The 13,480-nt window shown below is 41.9% G+C and overlaps 1 pseudogene; it reads right to left on the bottom strand.

Annotated features, from left to right (window-relative positions):
- Positions 1–6,684: 6,684 nt before the first annotated feature.
- Positions 6,685–12,370, bottom strand: LOC138246825 (epidermal differentiation-specific protein-like; annotated as a pseudogene).
- Between the last annotated feature and the right edge of the window lie 1,110 nt (positions 12,371–13,480).

Raw genomic sequence — 13,480 nt, 5'->3', positions numbered from 1 at the left:
TGTTGGGGGTGCAGGGGTTCCCACCCACAGCCCTCCAGGTACTTCTGAATGAGCATCTGTGGGGCCTCTATGTTGTTATAGAGGGCTTGATAGCAGTTAGAGAACTCACTCTGTTTATTGCGTTCAGATGTCTCCCAAGCCCCTGCCTTCAAGCACAGATTGGCAATGTGTGCTTTTGCCTGAACCTGGTCTCATCTATAAACCGGAAGTGTACCTACTTTGTTACCCCCTTCATAATACTTTTGGTTGAGTGCTAAAAGGGAGCACTCTGCTCTGTTCATCCTTTGCACCCTCAGTTGCCCGCTCAGTACTGCTAGGTGTCTCTTGAGTCGCCGGTTGGGTGTCAGCTTGTCTTGATGTTTTAGCATTTTTATTTCTTCAGGCAAGTTATCCTCCACAATACATGCCTCCCTGTGTTGGGCTATGGCTATGGAAGATATTACCCCCTGAATAGTTGCCTTAACCCCATCCCATAGCATTTGTAGTGTAACATCTTGTAGTGTCTCTGTGTGAAGTAGTCTACTATACCCTGGCAGATCTCTTCCACATCCACTGCGTCACGGAGGACTCATCGGAGCAAGGACCAGCACAGGAAAGACCCAGAATGTAAAGTTGAGAGTGTCCACATCAATTACAAACATGAATGTGTGAGATATAGATGTCATACATGACCACCATGTCGAGGGTGTGACACGAAGAGGTAATCAATCCTAAAGTAGAAAGTATGAAAATGAGAATAGAAGGCGTAATCCCTAGTGTCGGGGTGTTTATAGCGCCAGGCATCAATGAATCCCAGGTCTATTATCTCCCTTTTCAGTTGAGCTGACATGGCCACCATGCCCTGCTACGATGAGGAGGTTCTGTGCATGGCAGGAGCCCATATCAAACTTGAATCTTTTCCTACAATCATGCCCCCTCTGCCCCCCATAGTTGGTCTTGCAAACCTCGCCGGAGATGGAAATCTTGTGATGTTTTAGGGGCATAGATATTAAGCAGCCTAAGCTTCGGTTTACTCCCGGGTCATATGCAGTATCAAAAGCCGACCGTCACTGTCCCGTGCCACTTTAGTGATATAGGATCCAAGGTGTGAATTGCAAAGTATCCCCACACCCAGTGTTTTAGAATTCGTAAACGACCAGTGTCACGCGAGATATTTAGGATGTGCCATTCTATTTCTATCTGTCCCCCAGAGGTGGGTCTCTTATAAGAAGACAATGTCTGGGTCATGAAGTAGGATATATACTCAGGTTTGTTTATGTTCGGGGAATTAAGGCCACAAATATTTGGGGAAAGTAATTTAAGACTTGTACCCATGGGAGGGGAGTGCAATAGTGGTAGTGGAACAACGCATATTGTGCTCAATCCTCACCACTGCCCCCCCCCCAGACAATGTAGGTGTTCGTAGCAGTGTCCATGTAGTCCTCTTACAAGCATCCCAGTCCCCACATTTGGTAGAAGACCTGAAAAGGAAAACAGTCTAAGATAAAGATCATTAGACTTTAAACAATATAAAACACACAAACATTGATCATCTTGAATAAATACATCCCCAAGAATGACATACAGGAATTCAAATAATAAAAACCATACATAAAACCCAGTAAAACCTAGGGCCCATATTTAACCTTTTTTAGTGCCGCATTTGCGCCGTGTTTTGAAGTAAAAAACGGCACAAACGTACAAAATACAATTGTTTTTTGCAAGTTTGCGTCGCTTTTGCATCAAAAAATGACGCAAATGCGGTGCTAAAAAAAGTATGAATATGAGCCTAAATGTCATAAAATATGTACAGTATTTTGAATCTCTACATAGGCCTTGTGAATTTAGCACTAACACCTCTTCCTAAAGTGAATAAAAATAACTAGCCTTCTTATATTCCCATAAATACTTCTAAAGGCACATGCTACATCCAGGAAGTGCATGTCAGTTAAAAGTGCCGCTGCTTGCATGCGATTACTAACGCTATATATTGTATAAAAATAGGGCACAAAATTTTTTCCGAACGGGCAAAACTTTTAGACAATCTATACGAATGTGCAAGTTTTCGCATTTAGAACTCAAGCAGCAGATACGTTTACCCACTGAATCTACAGTGCATATTTAAGGACATTTAGGTTATACTTTTTTTTGTGCTTTTTTTATAATATTTTAAATTCTGTATGTCACTTTATGGAATGTGTTTATTCAAGATGATCAATGTTTATGTGTTTATACTGTTTAAAGACTAATGGTCTAAATAAACATATTTTGACTGAAGGTTGGAACTCTGTGACCTAGCTGGTTCAGTGCACTTACAAAGGCCCTGGACAACAGATAGCCACCTGGGGAAATGTGTGGACAACTCCCAGGCTTAAGAACAAAGGAATTTGCTGCCAGGGCAAGTTGTGACCTCCCCTCTCAGGAAGTCAATCAGGGTTTTAGCTCAAAAGGCGAGCGCCAAAGGGGAAGACACCTTTGAAGGGCAAATGTTCATGACACCCTGAGAGTCTGTTTATTGTTCACTCAAACTAGCTGAGACTGGACCAGAGAGGGAAAGCCAGTGCTCAAACAGGTTTTCCTGTGAGCGTGTAGCCCACAGGTAGCCACATCTCTAGGATGGGCTACCAAGCTCCTCAGAGTCGAGGAAAGGTCCCAACATCTGCAGAATGGCACGGTTATTGCACTCTCAGATTGCCAGGTGCCAGACATCACCGTAAATGTGATACCAAAAAGGAGTGGGCCAACTAGCCCATTGGCTAGTGACCGAGTTGTCGCCTCTGGGCATTTTACCTGGATATGATGGGCAACCCCGGGCACCCGGGACCTTAGTACACTGTGGATATAGAGAAAGGATCAAATGTGGACCATTGCTTCTAGTGCTGAAAGAGCACAAAGAGAGGCTGCACTATCAGAACTGTACATGCTGGCACTTTCTTTCTTTCTTTTTTTCCTTCTTTCTTTGTTTTTTTCTTTTTTCTTTCTTGCTTTCTTCTTTCTTTAACTTTCATTCTTGCCTTTCTTCTATTTCTTTACTTCTTGCCTTTCTCTATCCTCCATTTGTGTTTTCTTTCTTTCTTTCTTTTTTTCTTTCTTTCTTTCTTTCTTTCTTTCTTTCTTTCTTTCATTCCTTTTCTTTCTCTTTCTTCTATTTCTTTACTTCTTGCCTTTCTCTTTTCTTCATTTGTGTTTTCCTCTTTCTTTCTTTCTTTCTTTCTTTCTTTCTTTCTTTCTTTCTTTCTTTCTTTCTTTCTCTGTTTCTTTCTTCCTTTTTTCCTTTCCTTTTCTTTCTTTCTCTTTCTTTACTTCTTGCCTTTCTTTCTTTCTTTCTTTCTTTCATTCCTTTTCTTTCTCTTTCTTCTCTTTCTTTACTTCTTGCCTTCCTCTTTCTTTTTCTTTCATTTGTGCTTTCTTTCTTTCGAGTGATCTGCTTTTTTAGCTCCGTGTTAACCAAGAGATTTTGTTGTCGGTAGAATTATATATATTACATAATTACTCATAGGAGATATCAGTCTGAATTCCTTCATTGGTCTGTGGTCGTGTCAGTCACATTTGTCGAGGGGCAGTGCTTCAGTGCGCTTAACCCAGTGACTGAGTTCACCTTGAGTTACAGCGTGCTGGGCTCTCACAAGGAACAAGTCCACACACACAGCAGTTCCCATCAGTATCACCTATTACTGCAGTGCTGTGTGCTAACACAGTTTGGCCTTTCAGACACTGTTTTATTTTACATTGATGAGGGCCACGTAGCTTCTTGAATACTAATGCTTGCAAAAAAAAACATGAAAAAAAACAACATGAAAATTGCCAAAAGGCTGACCCCCGAGCTGACCTATCCGCTTTTCCACTGCTTGTGTCTTCTGTTGTCAGGAAAATGCAGAGGTGTCAATACTTGCCCCATAATTTTGACAGATGTTTTTTTATTAAATGCATAAATGGTAGTAATACGATGTAATTAACTCATAGTGAATTAGAAATATACTGTTGAGAAGCTGCGTTTATTTTAACATCTTCAATTAAGTTTGATAGAAATACAACTTTCAGGGTCTGACCTTAGAGGGGTAAGACTGTTGTAGGGCCTCAGAAAGATGTGAGGCTATTAGGCCTGGTTTACAAACGCTGCCGGCAGACACAAGATTGTCTTTTAGGGCATAAAACGGTTTAACTATCTTAAGCATGGCGAAAAACCGGGGTTAATCAGGTCCAACCTGTTTTTAATTCTCCTATGCCAGAAACACATCTCTGTAAACCAGACTTTTCATTAGATTCCTTCCCACTATAAAAAATTAAGCATCTGATTTACCAAATTTAGTTTTTTTACCTTGGCTTAAAACATTCTTAAAACTGTTAAAGTAATTAAAAAGGCAGGTATAACACTGTCTAAAACCAGGAAGGAAAGTCTTGTGATGTGTCACTATGATCGTGCAAAAACAGAATAAAAACCTGTCTAAATCAAATCCATCTTTCCTTGCGTAAACAATCTTAGGAGGTTCTGTAGTAAGGGAACGAGTTTAGTTAAGCTGTTGGCACAGAATCCTTATGTAGGATTTCGGGGATTTATTTTCAAATCTCAACTCAAAACCTGTTCATAGTTTTAAGACTATTTGTGCTTGGTGTTTTATGTGTGTTTGGTCTCCTTCTATTTGTGTATGTCTGTTTGGGTGAATAAATATGTATACTAGTACTTTATGCCTTTGCATTTCCATATCTTTCTGTGTGTGTGTGTGTTTGTCACAAAGGGCTCAGTCTGTGTGTAAGTTTCTGGCTGCATGTCAGTGTGGGTGTACATTTTTCCTTGTGTGTCTACAGATGTGTAACTAATTGTGCGGTTCGTGCATTTGTTTTGTTCGTGCAAGTATTTGCGGGTGTGTTTGTGAGTGTTCTTATATGTAGCCCACAAGGACTTCTCGGCAGTGGGGACTGGTGTAGCATTATCCAGACTACATTGGTGTCTGAAAAGTAAGGTTGGCAGTATGTGGAAACTGGACATAGATTATTTCGGATAGGTGTTTTTCGAGACTGGCATCTGTTACCTGCTCTTAGACTGTCGCTGTGTAGTGAAAGTTTCAGTCACTGAGAGCTAGCAGGAAACTGGGCTCCCCCAACCATCCTTGCCAACATCTGCCAGTGACGTGATGGTGACATTGACTATTCCAATGCGAGTGAAAACAAGAGACAGGTGCAAGCTGGAGCTGCTTATAACTGAGATTTATTTAGTCATAAACCCAAACAAAAACAGTTATACTGGAAAGCAAACCCTGATCATTGATTTGCCAAATGTAACCCTTAATTACAACATTAGTTATCTTTGGTAGCTTAATCCCAATGGTGGGTTGGATAGAAATCGGAGATTATGGTTAGTTTTTCGAGACTTAAAATAAGAAGATAAAAACCCTACATGTACCAGTTTAAGCTGCAATATAACTAAAGCAAACATTAAAAAAGAAAAACTGAAAACAAACCTAAAATTCAGCACAGAAAATAGAGCTGCACATAAATGTTTCTGGTTTAAAAGATTCTGAAGCACATTAAAGATGTAAATGAAGCTTGCACCTTCAGTTCTATCATTGCAACCTTGTGCACAGATGTGTTTACAGTGATTACCCACTCAGGCTTCATCTAGTTTATGTATTTACCCATCACAGCCATAAACAGTTGGAGCAAGTAACCTGCGTTTTTAACTAATGCTCAATATCTGGCCAAGAAAAGTTTCACAACAAAATATTACCAGCTTTTGTGTCTTAGCCATTGTCATTTCATGAAGGTATGCATCAATTTCAAGACATTTGAACTGTCCATCCATGATGAAAGACTACTACATGTGACTCATGTTCATAACTTATGATCTTTCCCATAGGTCATGAAAGACTATGCAGTTGGTCAGTCCTTGCCACAAACCTGCTTTGTACCCACACACGTCATAGTTGCATCACTAAATAAAATACTGATGGCCGTGCTCAGTCAGGCTTCATCGGACTACATCTTCTGAAACAATTATTTCTACTGAATGTCTGCTAGATGGGCATTTTTAAAGGTATATCTTGTGCAGAGACACTTGTTGGATGTTCATATTGTTACCTTGTCCCGTGTTCTGAAGGAAACAGAATTGCTGCAGCATTGACACCCAGTGGACAGATGATATTGGCACAGCAATTAACAGAAACCGATGCAGCAGTAAACCCAGTCTCACACAACTGAAGCATTGCCAGTAAGTGACCTGCATCAGTATAGAGTTTTCTAATGACCTGAGGAGAGCAGCAGATACAACCTTTGCCAGCCACAGTACAGGTTTGGCTTGGGTTATGCAGAGAACACTCCCTCACTGGGCCGCTGTTAGATCTGGTGGCTCATTAGAGGGTGGCACTGGTTCTCTGCTTCGAAGGGGCAGTATGTAGACGAATCAGCAATGACCCCCCGTCCCCAGTTCAGATAGGGAATTGGAGGAGATTCTGGTAGGGAATTACAGCTTGTTGCTACTCTACAGAAGAAACCCCTTGAAGGGAATTTAATAAGAGTTGGGTAAGAGGAAGGTACATTCTGTCCATTACTGACTTTTGAATTAAAGTCTGGGAAAATGTCATCTTTAAAGGAAAGGGTCATTCTCAAAGTTCTCAGTTTTCAGCAAAATACAATTATAATCACTGAAAGAATAGCAAATCAATGTTGGAATATGGCCACTATGGAGAAAATGTGTGGCTCCCGCTTGGATCAACTTATTGAAGGGGACTGCAGATCAATGCAGGCTTCTGTACCAGACTCACATCGGTATGTTCCAGTTTCGACATAAGTTTTATTGGCCCGGATGATTTTCATCTCCACCAGCAATGAGATTGTTACTTCTTTGCACAGGAAATTAACAGTCAGTTTTGTATGTGGCGGAGCCTTCTTCAGCATGCTCAACTCTGTCTTTTTCCTCGTGGTGAATGCCTCAGTTTCACCTTTCTTCACTGTGAAGGTGTTGGACACCTCTGCCTCAATATTGACCACTCCTTACAAGGTAAAGGATGTCCCCACCTTGATTGATGTCTCATTGCTGAATTCAAAGCTATGGGAGACATATTTTTCAAACTCTTTGGCAGAATTGGTGGTGAACTGATGTTCTACATTTATGTTGTTGGTGTAAAGGTACTGATCTATCTGAACGTTTCTTTCACTCTGTACCTTTTTCTTGTCCCACAGAATTGTGGCTGTCACAGAGCATGTCCCAGCAAACAGGGGATACACTTGGGAGACTTGATCACTAAAACCGATATTGCAGTAATCTGGTAAATATTCACCTGCCCTGGCTACAATGCACCTGCCACCTCTGTTTACATCCTCGTACAGAACCCATGCTCCACTCTGGACCCTGTGAGAGCTCATCTTGTCATGCATGTTTGCAGACACTAGATTGGTCTCCTGAACCAAACCTTAAGCATTCTCCCTCGTCTAAGGCTACACACCGTCCCTCATAGTGTGGATGCTCATACAAGATCCAGGGCTGCCCGACGATCTTCACAGAGGAGGTGCAGTCATTGAAGCTTTCATTCACCAGATTTAGAACATCTGCAGTAAACGTCCTATTGAGTCCAACAAACAAACACCCGTTACAGATAGTGATTGAGTCCATGGTCAACAGCTATGGAGGTTTCAGTGCGGTCCCTATTTTGATGCTGTAACACAAATTAAAAGCCAGTTATCAGTTAGTGGTGATAAAGCAGGATTTTATGCAAATTTGCAGCACGGTTATTTTTTTATCAAAAGAAAGCTTTCATCACCAAGAATGATGCATTCTGCTGTATATTTTGAGCAATGGTTTTCAAGAATAGGAGCTTAATTTCCCAATAATTGCAGGACACCACGGATAAAGAAGTTTGCTGCTGCATTTTTCCAAGGTTCATTAGGAGTGAAGAACAGAACAAGCCCAAAAGGAACAGTCTGAAGAAGTCACTGGATGAGCCAGAATCTTTTGGCTTTGACACTGTAACAAAAACAAAAATGCTTCTACCTACTCATAACATAATCGCAGTATGTGTCAATAGCATTGTCATCTGCAGTCAATGTAATCTTGAAAATTACATAAAACAAAATTAGTTCAAATAATCATAACATGTCTCTGTTTTCTCCTCTCTCAAGCAGCGCAGAAGTAAGTGCAAGCTACTCTGGAGCACCAACATACTAAACTGTGTTTTAGTTAATAAAGTTGTATGAAATGGAAAGCGAACAAATATTCTATTCGAAAGCTCAGTAACTCAATCTTAGTTTGGCAAAGAAGAATACATCAACAATGTAAGGACCATAAAAGTACACAGAGAGAAAACATTCAATCAATATAACATCAATTCCAATAAACAGTAACATTCATAAAACATTCCATAAAAATATGTAATATAAATACACTACAAAAAATAAAACAGAACAGTCCTGAGCATAACACATCTGAGATACAGAGAGGATGCTGCACAAAGTTCCCCCAACCTACAGGACCCACGTTAACGAACAAAATGGGGAGATTTATACTTCAGGATATCTCTTTCTTATTCTCGGGGCGAGATTACAAAGTTTCCCATGGCAACACACATCTCCAATTTTTTTAGTTTTTGCAGCAATTCAAAAGCCACCCTATGAAAATTAGGGCCAGAAATATCAAAATATTTTGCATTCATAAACTATGCAAATCGGTAAATTTAACCGTTTGTGAATGCAAAATAACCTTTCACAATGTATGAAAGGCATTGAAGTCCCATTTTTAGGGAATCACAATGTTTTGCAATTCGCTAAAATTGCGATTCCAAATAGGGAATCACACTTTACAATCCCCTAAATAGGAAATCACAATTGGGGCATTCCAATTTGCGTTTCCCTATGCACATGTAATAAGCATTTCCTAAATGCGAATTGGTCATTTAGGAAATGCTATTAATATGAACTCCAAACTGATTGTAACCATGTGCAATTTTAAGAAATGCATTAAAAATTCATTTTTTAAAGTGTCATGTAGCGCACACATGCCCCAGGGGCATTTACATGTGCACTTTTTTTTTGGTGGTGCATCAATGGGGGCCTTAGACCCTCGGCACACTTGGTTTTGCATTTCCTAATTTGCAGCTTCCTAATAGGAAATCTCAAATTAGGAAATGCAAAACCATTCACATGTACGGGCCTTGAGGCGCATAGGAATGAATAGAGTCTCAAACCCTAATAGTGATTCCCTAAGAGCGATTGCGATTCTGTAGGAATCGCTATGAGAGAGCAACTATTTTGTTACATAGCATTTTGCATTCCCTAAAGAGCGATTTCTTAAAATTCGCTATTTAGGGAATGCAAAATGTGATTTTGATACATCTTGCCCAAAGTATTCTCATAGGGGTCAGAAAACGTTTTCTGGCATAGGCATACAGGGTGCAAAATGCAATAAAGTTCATTGTGCTCATGGAGGTCATTTAGGGATTGCCAGGGGTCGCTACTGCAACCCCTGGCTTGCCCCTTGTGACCCCTTGCACACGTTCACAAGACATGACTGCCTGGACAGTCAGGTCCGCAGAGACGTCTACTTTGGTTATTCGGTCCTGCAGGACTTCTTAGTAAGATTTTGATTCGCAGCCCACCTGGTATTGCTTGGGCATCTATTCTAAGGTAAGGAATCGGCAACTAGAAGTCTCTGTCAGATGAACAACTTACTTACCTTTGGTATTGATTTATCTCGTAGAGACATATTCTAGTTGCAGATTCCTTACTGACCCACCCATCCTTCCCACTTGCAAACTGATTTCTAGGCTCAGAAATTCCCCATTCAGGCCCTTAGCGCTGGTGCTCCAATTTCAGTGTTATTCATGGCTCTGCGCTGCTGGTGTGGAAAGCCGTGAAAAGAAACTGACGTCAGCGAGCCTGGGTGGCACCTTTGTACGACTGCGACATCATCACAACACCACCCTGCAGATTCCTTTTTCCGACCCAATCCCTGGTGTTCTTCTGATTATTATGATCTCCCTAGGAAAGTCTATCGACTGACCCCTCTTACTCATAAACCAGAGAGTCACTTTGCTTCATTGGGCAGGATAGCTTTCCCTTGCGGTTGGTGTGAGCATAGCACACCTTTGAGGACTAAAACATAGGGCCAGCACTCTTGGCAAGACTAAAGATCATCGATAGCAGTCTTGCATTCAGGACAGTGTCTGAGTTGAAATAGATGACCTGCTCTTGTCCAGGTAAGTTTAAAGAAAGGTGGTATGTAGCCTATGCATCTATCTATCTTACACTTCTTTGCCACACACTTTGCTTATGCATGACAAGATGATCACCATATCATGATCCTAGCACATCTCCTAAACTTCACATACAACCAACACTTCCCATGTATGCATTACAAAATTACAACCAATCAACCAAGAACAACAAGTATGATAGTCTCCCACTCAATTATGAATGAGATGGTATGTATTTGCAGAGCAAGCATCTCTCTCATGTCTGTGTTCTTTACCTCGTACACTCACAAGTTCACTGTGATATGATTAAAGCTTAGGTTAGTTAGGGACAGTTGTGGGTAATGAGTAGTTAGGGTAGATTAGGGTAGGTAAGGCTTTTACCCGAATTTTCTCTTCTGTTATTACCGTTTAATAAATATCTAGTGAACCCTTCACAGTATGTGTGAAATGCTTGTAGATCAGGGCCTTGGCATAAGTGTACTTGAATTCTGTTGTATTACATTTGTGTCCTATGCTGCAGACAAATCCCAACTGAGCTGTAACATTGGCAGCTACCCCAGAGCTACCTTGAAAAGATTAGACCATTCATTGCAACCACCAATCACAGTTACTATGGATCCCAATGTGTTTTTTTTTCATTAAGTATGTTTTCAATGTCACATACAGTGCTTCCAGATTTATGATTGGGGACATTGTGTTATGTCTGACTGCAGTGTGATGTTCAAGGAAACCCTTATTAGCTGAGTGGTAGTAAGCACTCTTGTAATATTGTGTTCATGACTCACATAGATAATTTGTGACACTGTTCAGCATGATTACTTATTTGGATGTAAACTCAGACACCTTCATGCATGCAGTTTGTTGACTGTTTGCTTAGATTTGTGGGCAATGTTATATGTGTTAGTATTGCATGGTGCCAACATTCAGTTGCCACTATTTAATGGCTTAGATATCGCTTGAGGAAGCATTATTCTGTCCAACACAGCATTATGTTGTATGGTTTCTATTTTCATCAGATATTACCCTCAGGAAGGGCAGAGTATGGTGCAATCCAGGCCACTGTGCATAGTTAGCAGACTACATTATTTCAGGACAGTTGTATTGACAAGCTATGTTATTTGACAGGAGGAACATTTCAGTGATCTACTGCACGGTTGATGTGTCACATTACACAGAGACAAAGTGGTTGTGTAAGTGCTATTTATTGAACAGTGCTGTAGTGCGATATGTACATTGTCCATGATTGTGAGTCCATTATAGTGACATCTTCCATTGTGATCCTACATAAGTGCTGAAGGAAAATGCATTTGACATACTGGGGTGATGTGTCAGACAGTGCAGGGGGACAGGATTTGCCAATGAGTAAGAGAGAGACAAGCACTGGCCAGGCTGACAAGATATACAGTGGTTTGCAGAACAGTCATTGAGTACAGTTGTTGCAAGACTGGCATGTTACAAAGCACTGGACCTTGGTAATAGGTGGCCATGTGGCAGGGACTAGTGCTTCCGGGTACTTTTATGTGTGAATGTGATCTATTCCATGTCTTCTTCTTCTGATGTGTGTGTTGCCTCCTCTGTCCTTGTTGGTGGTGGTTGTGAAGGGGCAACACACACCTCAGTGTTAGAAGACGTGGAGTCAGACATCCCGGTTGCTGCTACCTGTGAAGGTCTTAAGGGCAGTACTCCAAGGCAAAAAGGATCTGCTGGTTCTTGAGAATAGCAGCCACATCACAATGGTAGGCAGCCAGGTCAGCCCTGAGGGGTTCAATGTTGCATTCGTGCACGCGTTGACAGGATTGCTGTTGTGGGTGTTGGGTCAACTATATTACAGCTGTGCTGATTTTCTTCAGCCTTTTTTCAGGTTCCTGCAAGATAGTTGTTCGCCCTTGCATAGCTGCTGCCTGTTCTTCAGTTGACATCATGCCCGAACGCACCCCCTCTAGGCTGGCTGCCATATTTTGCATCCCCACCCACACCTCCTTGGCCAGCTCCCGCTGTACTCCGAATACAGTTCTCTCAAATCTGGTGCCTGTGTCATCTGAGTCCTCATCTGTATTGGAGCTGGCAGGTCTTACAATTGGGGTTGTGGGTGGGTCCTCTGTGATGGCTGCTTGTTCTGTACTCCTCCTTGTGACAGAAGGTAGGGTCTGGACGGTTCCAAGGACATCTTGGAGGGTCTGGTGGCTGATGTTTGTCAGCTCGTCATCCATTTCATTAGGGTAGTCCTGGACAGGCATATCCGCAGGAGATCCATCGTCCTCTGCAATGAAATAGGGTACAATTAGAGTGTCTGTGTTGTGGCATGGTGATGTGACATGCCTGCCTTGTGAGGATTTCACATTGTGATCTTGTTTCCTGTTCATTGCTCCAGTCTTTCAGATGGGCATTCTCCCAGGCCTATGCCCCACCTGCATGTCACATGTATTGTGGTAAGTTATTAGACTTGTCGCCATCATCTCCTCTAGTGTTGTCTTAGGCCAGATAGTGCATTGCCACCTTCTTGTCCTACTCAACCCTCCGTCTACATCCTTTCTCATGGTGAGACCTTTCACTGGCTGTGGGTGCTCTGATGGCACTAGCAGCACACTTAACAATCTGGACCTGCATCAGTCTCTGATCTTTCACATCCACTTATATGTAGTTGAAATGTCGCGTATCCTATGCATAGCATTGTTATGGCACGATATGGATGTTAGCATTGGTAATGTGTACAGCTGATGTTGGGGAATGTGTGGAGATTGGATTGCCCTGATAGTCGTAGCAGTGTCCTGTTTCCTCCTCTGACTGTGCAGGTGTATTTCAGTGACCAGTTACATGTGTCCTCCCCCTCAATGCTGTTGCCTGAGCAGTATGACATTTGGGATGTTGCATTGTGATCCATGCACAGGGTGGACCCTGACATATGCAGCATATGTGCGACCTTAGTGCTGTATAGCTCCTCATGTTGATGACATTGGCTGATGTTTGCGGCAACTATGGGCATTCACAATTGACAGAACTGGAACATTTGCCTTGTTTCAGGGGATTGTTAAAGTTGTCATCCTCAACCCACTAATTTAGGTGTGTATGATCCATGGGGACGTTACTGCCATTGGCTGCTTGAGCTGCACACACAACGGAGGTGGTAGTGGCAACTGTTGTCACTATTACATTCCAGTTGTTGGTATGGCTAGAGGTTGTTAATTGGGCCCTAGTTAATGTAGGGGGTGTAGTGGCTCATGTGTGACGGGATGTCGGTTTGACATTGTGCCCTTCCCTCCTGGCGTGGCTTTACCTTTGCTCCATCATTGGCATGGCAGCATACCCCCATGGAACTGTTG

This window comes from Pleurodeles waltl, chromosome 7, assembly GCF_031143425.1.
Source record: "Pleurodeles waltl isolate 20211129_DDA chromosome 7, aPleWal1.hap1.20221129, whole genome shotgun sequence".
NCBI classification, from domain to species: Eukaryota; Metazoa; Chordata; class Amphibia; order Caudata; family Salamandridae; genus Pleurodeles; species Pleurodeles waltl.
Note: the sequence above shows the minus strand (reverse complement) of the source record. Positions and strands in the feature narration are given on the sequence as shown.